General features: G+C 37.6%; 1 protein-coding gene across 1 annotated transcript in view; it reads left to right on the top strand.

The window, feature by feature from the left end:
* CDH7 (cadherin 7) overlaps window positions 1-17,094 on the top strand; it is an 82,522-nt gene that overhangs the window by 9,373 nt on the left and 56,055 nt on the right. The gene's annotated exons all lie outside the window — the stretch shown is intronic.

Here is a 17,094-nt window from a genome sequence, read left to right as displayed (position 1 = left end):
AAATAAACTTTGGAGGGTGCAGATGCTTGTTTTTTGATGTGTTTATATGATGCAATCTAAAAATTGCAATTCTGTTAGCCCAGAACAGCAACACGTTGCATTCTAGTAAGAATTCAAGGTTCCTGTTGCAATTTTCTTTAAGAGCTCTACTGTTTGTTTAACAGAGTACAGTAATGAAAGTGTTTTGCCACCACTGATAGGAAGAAAATATTTATTACTTATACTAGGTTTTAAAACAGAGGAACATAACAATGAGTAATCTTTTTTAAGAGTTAACAGCTAGTCCCAGAAAAGAAGTTCTGTATTATGTTGTTTGCTCCCTAAAACTCGGCACTACTGTAAGCCAGAGAGAAATAATCAGGCGTCTGTGGGTGTGATGAGTGAAAAGGAGGGCATGTCTGCATTACTGCTTTTCTTTGACATTGCCTGGCTGGCAGATTGTCACCTTGGGGGCCCCGCTGTCCTCTGTGCACAGCACAGCCTTGTGGCTTTACCTCGTCTGTGATGGGCACGGGTCCAGTAGAGAGCCAGCCCTTTTACATCAAGGCATCCCAAATGGTTCTTTCTGAGCGCCTGCCGCTGCACATGGAGCACACTGAGCACAGCTGTGAATCCGGGACTTAGCTCATTTACTGCCTTGTGCTAGTGGGTAATACGCTGCCTTCAGCAATTATGCAGGGGAAAAAAAAAGCCCACAAAACAAAGCCCCCTCTTGTGTTTCTCTGTAACATTTATGTGTAATCATCTTATTGAAAGGAAAACCCATTTTCTCGGTAATATCAGAATCAATAAATAGAGTTTCTCATTAAAATACAGCAAATGCATAGGAAACAAGGGAGTGACAGCTTTTGGCACAACAGCATGCTTACAGAAAAAGAGATGAAGTAATATGAAATCCACTGCTTCAAATATACCAGTGCAGTGAATTTTAGCTTACTTAATTCATCCTACTGAGACAAAACCTTGATGTTTGTGTTAATGCAGTTAAGCACTTAGAATTTAATCATGCCAACGGAATAATCAAGTTAAATAGGGAACTGCTTTCATGATTGCAGCTATCGTTGTGTTTAGGTGCTTTTCTGAATTGGGACTGGTACTTTGCATAATTGAACCCTTAAGAAAGGTGTACTAGAATCAGAAATGTCATCTTGTGGTGACATTACAGTGGTCTTGAAAGTTTTGGTAAAGTTTTACTTTATGTAGCAGTATCCATTCTGACGCCACACAGCTGCTGGTTGCCTGTGTGGGTTTGTCTTTTATGCAAATTTGTCCCCAGGTTGGAGTTTCTCTTGTGGCTCTGGAAATGGCCTATTTGGCATTGTTTCATACTGATAAAAAAAGAAGTGTGGCTTGCAAATTTGAATTTCTCTCCTGAAAAGAAGCGTCTTGAAATACTTGAGTGAAGACTAGTTTTGATCTGTAGTAATTCTCATATTCAGTCGATTGCTATATTATGGCCAAAAATGCTGTGGTAGTGCTGTAGTACATGATATCTGCATGCATGTGGTTATTTTTAGCTTCACAGTCTGCTCTTTCCCGTCCTTTGCAAGAGTCCTAGCATTCACAAGCAGATATCTTCCAAAACACAACCTTTTTTTTCCCCCCTGAAACATTCTGTGCCCAGTCTGCTTTTGTATCAGCAGTATGAATTGTTGGCTCAGGAATTTGTACCAGCAATCCATTTTGTAGGAAAAGCAGATAAAAAATTTCACTTACAAAAAGAAGCCCATCTTCCTGGAAACACAGTCCTTGCTGAGCATCTTGTAAGATAAGATGTGCCCAGTTCCTAACCTTTTCACTGTAGAGGCTTTTCACTATGTGACTCCTGAGGTGCAGTCATGACCGAAGCCACATTCCCACACAGGGGAGCAAAAAGGTGAAGAAGTGAATTTCTTTCTGTGTCTTAATATATTATGTGTAGCACCACTACAAGTGCGGCTGAAGTGAGCAGCAGTCACCTTCCTCCCCCTCTTCTCTTAAAAACATTGTTACTCATGATTCAAATTCTTTGCAGGCAGGTAGGGACAGAAGAGGCTGAGATTTGGATAGGAAGGATGGATTTTTTTTCCTTTTTTTTCCTTTTTTTTTTTTTTTTTCCCTTGGTGAGGAAGCTGCAGCAAGCAAAAAGCTCTCATAATTCACTTTTCTCATCAAATGAAGTGGAAGCAGGAACCAGACTCTGCAGAGTGCTCTGCTTCAGCCCTGCGCTGCCTTGTGTTCAGGATGCTTTGCAGGGTGCCAATCTTAGTGCACATCCAGGAAGGAGGGACCTTCCTCCAGCTTTTAAGGGCTGTGAGATAAAAAGGCTTCAGAAACACTCAAGCAAATGGAGTTGTAATGGGGAATACTGTCTCCTTGCCACTATTCAATTTTACAAAGCCCTAGGCAATTCTGGTTGGAAGGCAGCATTTGGGGGATGTTAGGGTTACATGGCAAATCATTCAAGAGTTGTGAAATACCAATGTTAATTCCATGTTCAGCACTAGCTCTGTCCTCCTGGGTGTCTGCCTGCTGACACTTTAATTACATGATCATGCTGGGTAAAATCCTATTCCTTGTAAATAATGTAGTAGGATTCCTATTCATCTCAGTAAAACAAGTCCTTCCCTTAATTTTTCAGTGTTTTCATGTTTGTTTAACAAGGCTTCGCATCTATACCTGAGCATCTATACTGCAGCCTTCCTTCTTCATATCGTTTTTTCGTTTTCCTAAATGCATATGTATTTTTTTTATTAAGGCAGTAGGGCCTGTTTCTCATGTGACTCTGGAGAAACCTCTGGAGGAGTTCCATTAATTTCACTCTAATAGGAGTCAGAGGTGACAGAAGTTTGGTGCCTTTTTTTATTCTCTTCTTTTAAAATTTAGGTCCTTCCTCTCTATGATATGAATTTTAATCATCTTGGATGTAATTTCGAGCGCTTCTTGGGAGGTGCTTAACATGTAATCAGATTGTGGACTGAACCATATACAATTCTTTTCTGTCGGTCAGCACAGCACATGTTATGTTCACTTGAAGGGCTGAAGCATTTAACTGTTTAACGCATTAAACTGTTTGGATAGGCACTGTTCTCCTCCAGACATGCCATGTAGGAGGTGAGGCAGTTAACTGTGATGCTTATTGAGCTAGAAGCATAGCTGGCTTCTGTTTTCTGGAAAATGTTTACTACTGCTTGGTAATGTTTTTGTAAAATGCCTGACTCTGTATTTTCCTTGTAAATTATGGTAATGGAATCTATTTGGAAAAAAAAAATAGTATAGAGCAGTTTTAAGTGATTTGAAACATAAACACCTAAAATTAGGAAAAATTTTGTTGAATCTGCTATCATGTTGAATATTTGAAAGTTGCATATGGTCTTGTAATTGAAGTTTCCATGGGTACACATTGGCAAAGAGGGGTATAGTAAAAGTAGAACTTGAACATTTTGTTGGTCCTTTTTTGGTTTTGTTACATAACTATCAGACATCCAGGGTTTGGGGGTTTTTTTGGTCTTATGTGTTGGGGTTTTTTTATTATTATTTGTTTTAATCTGTTTTCTGCTGCAAGAGTATCAGTCTCATCAAAAGTATTATAATGACACAAAATCTCTGCCAGTAATAATTTCATTTTTCTCATTAAAAAGTTTAAAAAATCCCAAACAAACAAAAGAAGCCACAAACAAACCTGAAGAAGTGAAAAAGGTCTTTGAATTCCATGTGAGATGCTGATTGATAGCTGGCTTCACTTTTTTCTTTAGGATCCAAACCAACTCTCCTTTTCCAATGGCTCTAAATTTAGGTATAGTTACAGGACAATTTCAAGCTTTTTGCTGAATTGAAATCTTCCCTTGAGGTCTCACTTACATATGAAGGATGGAAAATAAAACCCAGAGACTTTTGACTGAGCACAAACCCAATAAATTAGTATGTAACTTTGAAAGGCTCATTGGTAATTCTCAAAAATAATGCTTTGAACTCATAGGATGCCCTGAGTGTTGTTTTTTATTTATAATGTAAGAGAAAGTAAAGCATAAGTCCTAACCTGCATTTTCTAGATTGTAAAAGCAAGAAAAGGTTAAATGAGTGAACTAAGAGCCCATAGTTTCCTAGATCTCACAGTCATTGCCTTCCAACACAATTTTACCTGCCTCTTCTGACTGTTTTAAGGTAAATAAACCTGTTGGATTCAATTTGGACAAAAGTGCATAAAAGCTAATATTTGCATTATTATTTCCTAGAGTAGTACAGAATGGGATGCATGTGAAAAAAGAAATGAAGTTAAGCTTTTCCTAAAAAACTTTGTCCTCTAAGAGGATTTGCAGGTTCTACAAGTTTTAAGAGAACTTACAGGAAGGATGGGTTTTTAAAGCACCCATATAACAAGTTTATGTTATTATTAGCATAGAGAGTGGGTTGTTTTTTTCCAGTCTCCTCATTTTGGAGGGAAGGAGGCTGGATAGGAGAGGATACTGAGGTTTTAGATTAATGCTTTGTTTTTCAAAGGTGCTGGTGAATATTTCAATTAGGTGACAGAATTACTCACATACTATATTTATCTGTGGTGTGACCTTGTCTCAGGCCATACAGATGCAGTCAGCAGTAGGGCTCTTTTCATAGAAACATAGCCTAACAATTTCAGATGTGGCTGACAAATTTTGACTGAGCTGGATAATAAGTGTCTTTGCTAAAATACTTTAAGGCAGTGAGTACTGTGGAGGTGCTGGCCCCTCAGTCAAACTCAGACTGAACTGTGGGAATATTACTGGCATTTTGGGAAATGGAGAGGGCATGGGGTGATATTACAAAGGCTAAATATAGGTAAAAAGGACTGGGCTGCCTCACTTGCACATAGTGAAGAAGGAGATTAGTCAGGTGCAGTTCCCTGGAGGGATCTGACCCTCCTGCTGCTTCTAGAGGCATCCAGAGGGACTAAGGCTCAGCTTCAGACTGGTTTGTTGTTTTTTTTCTCTAAGCATCCTGTGCAAGGTACATGTTCATGCCTGTTCTACAAGTAAGCCCCTGGCTGAGAGTACCCATAGCTCTGCAGATTTTTGTTTATTTTCCACCCAAAGAAGTTTTGAAAAATAAAACCCATTCAAACACACCAAACTCAGACCAGCTATTTTTCATGTGTCTTTGTGGTCTCTGTGAGTAAAATGGACAGCATAATAACTCAGAAAGAAATTTCCCCTTTGTTTTATTTTTTTCCTCACTTTCTATTTGTGTTATCTTTACTTTTATCATAATCTTTGAAGCACTGTTGTTTTATATACTCCCAGAAGACCATTTACAGAAGAGAAAAAGAAAATCTGCTGTATTTCTGATATTTATCCATCTCAGGAACTCTTTGCTTTTCTGTGCTATGAAAATTGATAGCAGTTGACCTTTTAAGTAAAATGGGACAAGCCATTCTTGTCAAGTATTTTCCTACCACAAGTGCTGCAAGTGGAACAAATGAACAGACAAAATAATTAAGTCCTGCTTACTTGCTTTATGTATTGAATAGGTCTTGGGGAAGTGATGCTTCAGTTGTACTGCACATGTATGACTTTACTGTCTCAACTTGTTCTGTCCAGTCCCAGTATCACACACTTTTCTTCACTGGGTAGTCACTGTGGGCTTTGTGTACTATTTCCATGCTATAATTTATGTGGATTACCCTGAATAACTGAGAGATGACTGACAATCCAAATGTTCCCTCTTTATCATGCAGGGCTAAAGTGTCTCTGGGGACAGTGGTGAGATTAGGGCACACAGGAAGAATTATCCAAAAGGATAACCTAAAATCTGCTGCCTTTTCCTGGTTGATTTTATCAGCCTGAAGAGCTACAGTGTAATTTCTTCTCTCCCTTTTTACTGGAAGTCCTCTTCTCTCATAGCTGAATGGATACTAGAGAAGTTTTTATGCCAGGGATTTAAAGTGATGACAATTTCACAAGCCCAAGCACTAAAAGACAATTTATATTTAATTTCATTATTAAAAGTGATAATAGAGTTGAGAGACTTATGGTTGGATACTGAACCAGAACATGTAGCTTTTTGATCTCTTTCTATAATATAGAACATTGATCCTTAACATGTGCCATTACAGAAGAGGAAGGTTAGTGAAGGTGATGACAACATCAGTAAATTAGGCAGCCCTCATGGCAATTTTTTGTTCAATGGCATAGCCATGCTATTTATGTAATCCTGTAATACCATTTCTGTATTTTAGCAGAATGAGAGGCTCTACCTGCAGTGCCCTGCTCTGGATGTCTTTTGGGCATTATTTAAAACTAAACTTTATGAGTCTCCGACAAAATAGAAAAGCAACAGTAAAAGCTAATTTTGCAATTATATGTAGATGAGAGGCTCCTGTATGCTTGGCTGGTTATCAGAAAATGCCTTATCTTCAGGAAAGAATGAGATTTGAAGCTCTGATGTCAGTCAAGCTGATGCTGCTTCAGCTGACATTCCTTCTCCTTTTTGTCTTCAGAGATTGTACTTGGTCCCTTAGTTCTTGTTATTGGCTGTCATCCAACATCCAGTTTTATGTCCGTCCTCGTGTCTCACAGTTCTGTGTTAATGGCGTTAGAAATACAGCACTGTAAAACCGTGGCTATCAGGGACTGTGAGTATTTGCATTGTTCTAAGACGAAGTAAGTCCATTCATGAATTATTTTCCTATCTAAAATACAAGCAAACACAACCCCTGCTCTGAGGCAGTGGTCTTATAAGGCAAGAACTAATAGCAGACTAAGAAGCAGTGACAGAATTCAGAGAACTACAGTGTTAATCAACATCTGAAAATAGTTTGAGAACAGTGGGTCACTAGTGCTGTTTTTGATGACGATAGAATATTTCTTTTCTGAAAATGAGACTCATGCAACATTTTAAAACATTATGAACATATAATTGAGAGCTCTTTCCTGCCTTTACTTCCCAGTATTTATAGATGACAAGTTTTTTGAAACTTTTAAGTGCAGATCTGTTTAATATCTATGTTAGTACAAGGCTACATCTTCTTTCAGACCAGTAAAGATAAAGGATGTTTTCCAATTGCTTTCAAAATATCAGACTGCATATGCTTTATAGTGTTACATCTTGTAGCCTGCTGTCACGCTACCTTTTTCATGCTGCCTTTTTTCATTTATACATCTTCTGTTAGCCATAAGTGTCTGTCTGCAGACTCATTGGGCATTCATTTCATGTATTAAGTATTTTCCACGTGTCACCATCTAAAAGTGCTGCCAGGTCTGTTACTGCCTTGCCATAACTCTACTGCTGAATTTCTTCTTTGCTTTACATTTGTTTTTAAATAGTATACTGCATTTCTTAATTTCCTGGCTCCTCTTTTTTTTTTCCCCCAATAATCACTTAATAAAACAGCACCTGTGTACATATGTCAATGTTTCAGTGCTAACTTTAACCACTTAAAGGGAGAACCTGGGACAATATATTTAAGGATTCTGAAAAAAAAAATCAGGGAATGGTTCCTTTGCATGCAATAAGCTGGCTTTTACATAAATGCACTGATGATAAGTACTGGAAATCTCTTCAGTGTTACCCTATTATCTCAACACTATGCGTTTCCTTGGAAGAGATAACTGAGCAAAGTGCTAATGGTGGAGCTGCTGAGAGAAGAAAGATGTTAATACACTAAGTTGCTCAGTTCTTTTAGAATAACTATTACCTATCTTACGCTACTAGCATCTTCTCTGTCACTTTTGCACTGGAAGAGATACTTACTGTCATGTAAATTAGAGACAAGTAGCTCTTAGAAAAGGCAGTGGAGTGTGTGCTCTAGGAGAGCTCTAATTCTGTCCCAACTGTTCAAACCATGGTCATGGTATGAGTACCAGCCTATACCAAGAGCAGAAGTTTGAGGATGTCATAATGCTTAATCTTTTGTAACTTCAAGGTTATAAGAAGGAGAATTAGCCAGCTAAAAATAGGCATGGGTGTTGTTCACTTGATATAAATAAATGTTATGAACACCTAACTATAATTCATTTGAGCTCAATGTATAAATGGGAACCCTCTTAACCTTTCCAGGCAAGTGTAAACTTAGCCAATGAAGAAGCTCATTGGCAACAGATACTGATCACCAAAATCAGTAAACAGGTTCATAAAGTTGAAGAATATATTTAATATTATTTCTTCCAGATGTTCTTGAAAAAAAATACTACCATTAACAGTTCTGTCAGTGTAAAAATATTTGGTGATGTTACAGCCCTGTGCTGTTGCAAAAGTAATATTGTTATTTATGTAGGTGTAAAGCACATAGTATGGCAGTAAGCACAGTACTAGTCATAAACATAGCAAAGAATAAGCCTTATTTTTTCTTCCAGATAAATAGGAATGCCAAGAGAGATATAGCTCTTTTGCATACAGAAGTTCATGCGCCATTACTCATGTATCAGGAAACACAAAATATGCGTTACTGACTTGGTCTCAAGCTGTCTTTTTCAGAGTCCTCCCCTGGGAGAAGAAGCTAATTCTAAACATTCAAGAAGAAGGCAAAAAGTTTTTTAATAGGTTTTGATTATTAAATTATGCTGTTCATAGAGTAACTGAAGACTTAGTTTAAAATCTTCAGATGAGTTTTATTCACCCTTGGAGACCATTTGAGAGTATTAATGTTGCAATATAAATATCTGGTCATTTCAAAATTGAATTTTTAACTGATATTTTATTCTGTAGGTTAGTGAAAGAGGAATACTGAAGATTGATTTGCAACATATATGAACATATTCCACATTTTAGAGGGAAGAAATAGTGGCTTCCATTCATATAGTACTCTAATGTTCCTATAGCACCAACCACCAAGGGTGTGTTGTGACATTGTGTGTGGGTCAAAAGCTATACGCTAAGAACAACAAAGGACACTTACATAATATTCTACCTACAACACAGAAAATTCTTAGGCCCTCTTTGAGTAGGAAGAAAGAAATTTAATGTCATTTTCTAGGTGATGTAAGATTTTTCTGCATGAATTCCACAAAACATGGCCAGAGTCATACTGTTTCATTTAGTTTTCCCGTTTCTGTAAATCATGAGACATTACCTTAAGTTTTAACAAGACATGCAGTTCTGTTGCTGTGGAGTATGTGTGAGAAGGATTGAACTCAAAAAGTTGTTTTTCATTTGAAATGCTTCCAAAATATGGAAAATCTGGTAGTTGGATTGTTCATGTGTAAGGATGATAAGCTGCTTAAACACTTCATACTGAGGTACCAAATTGTTACCCTGCTGACTAGGCAATCAGGCAATTCATTTTCCTTACAAGGAAGGCAGGTGCTGTATTATGTGAATTTTACCTTGTTATCCTGTAACAATGAAAAGTTTCCAGACACAGCTGGGAAAAGCAGATGGTCATTTCTTAAGTTTCCATAATCATGGTATAAACGTTATGCCATAAATTAGCAAAATACTTAACTTGTCTTTCTTACACAGTCTATACTCATTATATGGGCAGAGCAGGCATTTGGAAAAGTGCTTGGCATGTTTTTATGTCTCTTTTTTAACTAGAAGGGCTATAATTCTACATAGTCTACATATTAAAAACTGTTTAAATAATTCCACTTGCTCCTGGATGTTCATAATCCTCATGTATTTCTAGACTGTTATCCTTCCCATCATCTTTCACCCTTTAGCACTTAGCTGTTGCTTAACCAAGCAATACTTTTAAAAGGTTTTCCTTTTGAGTCTACACTATAGTCTTGTGTTCATCCATATTGCTCTTTCATTCATCCCCTCCTTTTTTTGAATTTCTTCTTGACAGTGAAAAGCTGTGAACAAAAGCACTCTATTATTGCTTCATCTAAACAGGAAAAAAGCCAAGTGAAACTGTTACTTCCTTTCTCGTTGTAAGATTCAACTTGCCCTACTCATGTTTGTTTCTTTCTTTGCAAATTCATGTCCACTACTATGCTGAGAATCTTAAAGTTTATTGCTTTTCTTTTTTTTTTATCTTTATGCTGAATCAAGCATACTTCTAATCGAGTATCAGTCCCAAAGCAATGGAAATAATAGTTGTTTGAAATGTTTCCATTTGTTGTACTGACAAACCAAGTGAAGCCATGTCAAACAAGGTTTTATGGAGCGAACATGCAGGAATTAGAATGATAGCACTGATGAAGCATATACACAAGTGGGTATCTATGTTTAGGAAGCAATGGAGAGACCTCACATTGAGGAATAGTTCCTGCTTATCTGAAATATTTATTTAATTTAGATTTATTTTAAGATTCAAGGAAAGTGTAAAAATTCTAGCCTATATTGGTTTTAGTTTGGGAAAATAGAGATTGAAAAAGTTAAAGAGAAGAAAAAGTATGCCAAAGAGTGAGTGTGAGATGGCAAGGGACATGATGAAGCATTTTACTTTGTTTTTATCACTCTGGAGTCTGATGTAAAACTGAAATCAATGAGAAAATAAATTTAGATTAAGGTATAACAATCTAATCACAGAATGGCTCAGGTTAGGAGAGAACACTGTGGGTTGTCTGGTCCAACCTCCCTGGTCAAGCAGGGTCATCCCAGAGCACATGGCATAGGATTGTGTCCAGACAGCTCTTGAATATTTTTAGTGAGGGAGACTCCACAACTTCTGTGGGTAGCCCATTCCAGTATGTGGTCACCTGCACAATAAAAACATTCTTCCTTGTGTTCAGGTGGACCTTTCTGTGCAATCTGTCTCTGCCTGTTGTGTCTTGTTCTATTCCTTGGCGAAGAGTCTGGCTCCATCTTCTTGGCACCTCTCTTTAGAATCTTCAAGACATTGGTGAGGACCCCTTTCAGTTGTCTCTTCTTGAGGCTGAACAGGTCCAGCTCCCTCAGCCTGTCCTTGTAAGAAAGAGGCTCCAGTCACCTTGGCATCTTTGTTGCCTTCTCATCGACCTGTTCCAGGAGTTCCATGGAGCTCCAGGAGCTCTCTCTTGTACAGAGCAGTCCAGAACTGGACCCAGCACTCCAGATGTGCCTCACCTGGGCTAAGTAGAGGGGCAGGATCACCTTCCTTGACCAGCTGGCAATGCTGTTCCTAATGTACCCCAGGATCCCACTGGCTGTCTTGGCCACAAGAACACACTGGCCCATGGACATTTTGTTGTCTACCAGGACCCCCGGGTCCTTCTCCAAAGAGCTGCCTTCTAGCAGGTGACCCCTGTCTGTCCTGATCCATGGGGTTATTCTTCTCCAGGGGCAGGTCCTTGGACTTGCCTTTGCTTTGTGGAATTGCAGACAATTCCTCTCTGTTCATCTCTCCCACCTGTCAAGGTCCCTCAGAAGGGCTGCCCAGCCTTCTGGGATATTGACCACTCCTCCTGGCTTTGTGTCATCAGGGAACTTATTGAGGAGACCTCTCGCCCTCCATCCAAGCCTTTGATCAATAAGTTAAATACTGGGCATAGTTTTGAACCTTGGGAGACACCACTCGTGACAGGCCTCCAACTACACCCTGTGCCACTGACTGCAACCCCCTGGTTCGGCCAGTTCTCAGTCATCCTCACCGTGCACTCATTCAACCCACACTTCCTGAATTTGCCTGTGAAGATGTTGAGGGAGACAGTGCTGAAAACCTTGCTGAAGTCAAAGTAGAAAATATCTACTGCCTCTATCCCTCCAAGCAGTTTCATTGCAGAAGGCAATCAGGTTGGTCCAGTGTGACTTAGCATTAGTGAATCCCTGCTGACTCACCTCAATCCACCCCATGGGTTCTAGAAAGCAGACCTGACTTGGTTATGTTATCACAGATGGAAAAGGAAGGCAGGTGGCCAGGTTTTAGAAATATATGGGAGAGTAGGTCTGTTAACTAGCAGATGTATTTGAAAGAGACAAAAAAGGTAAGTAAAGTTCATTTTTAATCAAAAGAGGAAAACGCCGTGTGCAGCAAGGTAATCTGTGATACAAGACATCAAAAGCAAATATCATCAAGACAAAAACCTAATAGAACAAGTTTTTATGCTTCTGTAATGAGACTAAGGAAGCAATGAATAGAAAATGAAAGATGTAAATATTTATTTTAAAACATAACTGGAGAGGGCTAGAGAATTTGGAATTTGTTCAAAAAAAGCCTAAAACATAAACAGCAGAGTGCCAAAGGACTCAGGACAAGACAGAATAACATTCTATACATAGAGGTTCCAAGAATTACTGGGTCAAGATAAAGCATGGATAAGTAAAAAACAACGTGAAGATCTGGAGGAGTCCAAGCAAGTCTGAGCTCTCAACAGACGGATGGAAGGATGCAAATATGTGCAGCTGTCAGGGAAGTAACTGGACCATGTCCAGACTGTTTCCAAATTAAGAGCCAAAAATCAAAATTATGAGTTCTCTGGTCTACCATTTAAGAAGGCAGCTCACACTTTACAAAACAATTTTTTCTTGGGTGCTAAAGGGATGAAATAATGTCATCCATGGTTTTCAGAACTTTAGTAGATACCTTTCCTTCTAGAATGGTGTTTTGACATAGATCATTTCATGTGCCTATAATTCCTTCCATCTGTTTGCAGGCTGCATGAGATTTTTTTCATGCAGACTAATTTCAATGTCCTGTCAAAATTAGATGCTGTTCCATACTGTCTAAGTAACAGTATCACATTCAACAATTTCCATTCATCTCTTATTTTAGTAAGCAGAGATGGGTAGACAATGATGGCCCATTCTGCTAGTCTGATGACAAAGTCATCTTTCCGGATTTTTTTTTTTTTGGCAATTTTACTTCTAGTAGTACAAAGTGAAGTCAATGACTGCTTTAAGTGTGGGATGATACAGACTGAGGGCCCAGGTGCTTTGTCAGGCTTCCAAAATACCTGCCAAGCAGAAAATGAGACTGTGAGGAAAATGGAAAGATTAAGACGTCCACCCTGATGACAGATCCTTCTGATTGAAAGATATAAGGGTCTGTATCTATATACCGTATTAAAAAGGGAAGATATTTAGTTTTGCTTCTGAAATTATGTTGTCATATGTGTTTTAGACAGTGGCCAGTCTTCCAGTTCTGATTCTTTGATGCATGCTTTGTATTATACTGAAAATGCAAATATCATTTTGGAACACAGTTTGAGGCTTTAGCAGGATGTGCTAACAATTTTTGTCTCAGATTATATTTTTTGGAAAATTTGTAAAATAATTAGCAGGATAAAAGGGAGACTTTCCCCTTCAAGGTTAGAAGAGTTAAATTTATTAGAGTGAACAAAATGATCTGCAATATCACAAATTTTCCTGGAATCAAACATTCCTGTACCTGTAAATAACCTTTACTGATAAGAGAACTTCAGCAGAAATTGTATGTGTGACATTGTAGAAAGTCATGGAGTGAAACCAAATGCTTTTTCTTCCATAGTAACTTGAATCTGGTGAAAATATGGATACAACTGAGGATGAGCAGTACATTCAGTGTATGCTCAAAATCAAAATGCATCTTTGGTTTACAACAGAACTACTGCAATAAAATAAGGTAGATTTTCTTAAACATCAAAGGTACTATTTAATAATGTTTGGCAGAGGATAACATCACTTTATAAATGATGTCTTGTAAGGCAAGGTAAGAGTTTTTCTTTATATATTCCTAAATTGTATGTCTCAGTAATCAATAGGCCCTCCCTGATGTTTTCCTGTAAGTTTGGGCTCAACAAAAGCATTGTTAAATCTTTTATCTCAGTATTTAAATACCTTCAGGGTGGAGTGTCAGGAAAAGCAGTAGGTTGTCACATGGCAAAGGCTGCTCAGGGCTCGGAGTCTTCACATAGGCTTGGAAACTCATACAAACAATATGATGGTTTAATATGTGTCTGATGGTTTACAGACTAGCAGAAAATTTGCTCTTGAAAGAGACTGCATAAAATTATACTGTGTTACTCAGTAGATGAATTCTATGTGTGAGTCACACCCGCCTGTTCCAGTGATAATTTTTTTCTCACTTATTATTGCCATTAGTCCTGCTGAGCTAACACAGCTGAAAGACAGCAAACTGAGTGTCATCCTCAGACTTGTTTGTTATGTTTCACTGACTTGCACCTGCAAAAGCCTATTGTAAGCTATGGGGCCCTACATTTTTAAAATTAGAACAGAATCTGAAGATAGCAGGGCTTTACTTGCTTTTGTAACCAGGGCAAAGACTCAACCAAGAGTGCAATATGATCAGCTTGCATATGACCTGTCCACTGGGTCTGAAACGCAAGACAAAGAAAGGAATTGCTGGTTTAATACTTTTTATCATACTGCATACTAATAGAAGGTCTTTTTACTGTCCCAATGCATTTTTTAAATTATTAAATTGGCTTGGTTGATTAATTAGTTTTGTTTTTTACCAGTTAATATTGAATTCACTAGATTTGCTGGTGAGCTACTCTCCTTCCACTTGTACCGCTATTTTTGTGTATATATGGACACAAAAGCATGGTTTTACAAGTGAACTGGCATGCTTTACCTTTGTCAAAATTTATTACAGAATTTAATAGTGTATTCTAGTTTCTTTGGTCTCTTGTATAGGCTCTGGTTTTACCTTCTAGTCTTCCACAAGTTTTAAAAGTAGCTGCAGAGCAAACTGAAGGGTATTCCTTATCATGAGCTGTCATGAACACTGACCACCAGTGACTGATGACTTCTGTGAACAACATGCTTTAGAGTTTCTCATGTATTCTTCACTGAAAACAAAACAATTTTTAAAAATCTCTGAACAATCTCTTTGCCTTCTCATGAATTTTATTGGGCAATTATGAATGGACATTAATGGAGAGCAGAAAAGTGGAAGAAGTGATGAAAAGGATGTATGTAAGAAAAAAATATGCCTGCTACTAACTCCCAGAAGAGCAGGGGTACTATTGGGCAATGAATTCAGCAGATTGGAATATGTGGTAAGAGTGTGGCTGAAGAAACACAGCCGCCTTTGAGCTTGTATATAAACTAGAGACAGGCAGAGAATATGAATTCTATTAGTGAATTACTAGTGAGATTAGGAAATAGAACTTTCTGTCCACTTCAGAAAGTTTGATTTTAGTGATTTGAAGTGTGTAGATATTTCATTAATTTGACTAATCTGCTTGTGACTTTTCTTTGCAGAAACTCTTATTTGGGCTATTTTCACAAGGTAACTTTCAGATATTTGTGAATAACAAAACTATTTACTAAAATGCTATTGTGTTTATATGACAACTTGTGTAGTTTTGAAGGGACAATGTACAGCAAAATAACATAAATAAGATATTTTCATGTGCAGAAGCAATTCATATTAATTAATATTTATTGAAAATAACATTTTCCTTTTAACAAGTACAGAAGTTTGGCACTATCTATTAGTGTAGAAGGCTCAGAGGCCAGTTAATAGGGATATAATTAATTATTTTTCCCCTTAAAGCTACAGAATCCTCAATTAATAGAAATTGTACCTTTCTTTCAGTGCACGGAGCTGTGCTGATTTACACCAAGCTTTATAGAACTTCCCTAAGGGGACTTCCTTAAATGAAATGCTCATTTTAATGGACCACACAGAAGGTATGAGACAAGAGTGGAAATGCCTTGAGTATAAAGTTCTGAACATTGCAATTGGTGACAGAAGGCCTATCAGTGAGACAGTAATCCTATAAAAATACAAAAAGATCAGATTGTTTGTCGAATTAGACTTGCTTTAATATGGATGCATGCAAGGGAGCTGGAAACTTTGCATCTGTTTTGTAGACAAAGTGATTAGATTGTGATCACTTAGTCCAAGAGGATAGAAATGATGCACAATTTTCCAGGATGAGACATACAAATTGGATCAATTAGCTTTGAGAGCGCTCAGACAATCTGGTAGCGAAGTTTACATGCTGTGTCAAGTGAAACTTAGCAAAGATCAGTCCTGGATGCTGGGGGCAAGTATTATAGTGATTTAAACTTTAATCTCTAAGAGTAATTCATTGTTTTCAGATTTAGTTATAAAATGTATCAGATACTATAACAAGAGATCCCTTATGGAGATGCTTGATGGTACACCAGAAGTATGACAGAGAAAATAGTAGCAGCCATCTGAGTTGCAACATTTGAGGTAGAGGCGAGTAAATTCAGATGACTGATCTTGTTTGCAGCTAACAGAATGCACAATTCTAGTAACTCCTGTACCTTCGTGTTCACCACAATGTTTCAGAAGCAGGGAGTATTCTCATAAGTAGCTCACTGCACTATTTTCATTGAACCAAAGCTCTCTCAGAAGGGGGTCAACAAGAAAGTGATCATTAGGTAAGAATGCTGTAATTTCTTCAGAGACGATGTAAGAATTTGAATTATGTAACCTTTTAAATGTCCTTTATAGTGTCAAAAGGACCTGTTGTCATAGATAATCAGAGGGGTCTCTATGGAAATGGAAAATTCTCAATATATATGAAACACTAAAAGCCTCAGAAATCAGTTTTGAAAGAAGAAACTAAAATTTTCAGTAGAGTCCAAATAGCTTACAGAATTAGAAGCCGGTGTGCATAATTTGAATGTTAAGGTAGATTCAGCAAATATATATGAGCACTGTAAAATAACACCTTCCATTTCACTATTTTCTCAGAATTTGTTTCTTAGTGGCACATACATTGCCTGTATCACCAGAATTTAATGGCAATCAGTAAGAAATACAGTAAGAATATTTAATGGTGAAAACAGAGGAAAAAAATCTCAGCATTATCGTTGTATATGGCAAATCTTATATCCTTGTTTGTTTTTTTTAAATACAAATGAAGTTCAATCTTACCTCATAAATATCTTCTCTCATCATCTGAAATGGCAAAATATGATTTAAGGAAACAAATTATAATGACTGCAGAGAAATTTGATGACATTTTCTTTGTTAAATGCTTGTTGTAAACACCAGTATAGAAAAAGGCACTAGGAGAGCACTGCCTTTTACATAGAACTGTTAAAATCCTTCTAAGCTGGGAGGATTTACAATTAACCTAGTATTGTTCATGTTAAGGCAGTTTTTTATGGGTTTGAATAAGGCATTATCCTCCTCCTCCTCAAATATTTTCTGAAAAACAAATAGAAAACCTGGACATTAAAAATATTTATTTCCCAGCCCTTAATCCTGTGGAGTTTAAATGCTTATCAAGATATGAATTACTATCTTGAGATCAGCCTGGTTATATCTGAAAATCCTTGCAGGCCTGCAAGTTT

The sequence above is a fragment of the Molothrus aeneus genome, chromosome 1, assembly GCF_037042795.1.
Source record: "Molothrus aeneus isolate 106 chromosome 1, BPBGC_Maene_1.0, whole genome shotgun sequence".
NCBI lineage: Eukaryota > Metazoa > Chordata > Aves > Passeriformes > Icteridae > Molothrus > Molothrus aeneus.
Note: the sequence above shows the minus strand (reverse complement) of the source record. Positions and strands in the feature narration are given on the sequence as shown.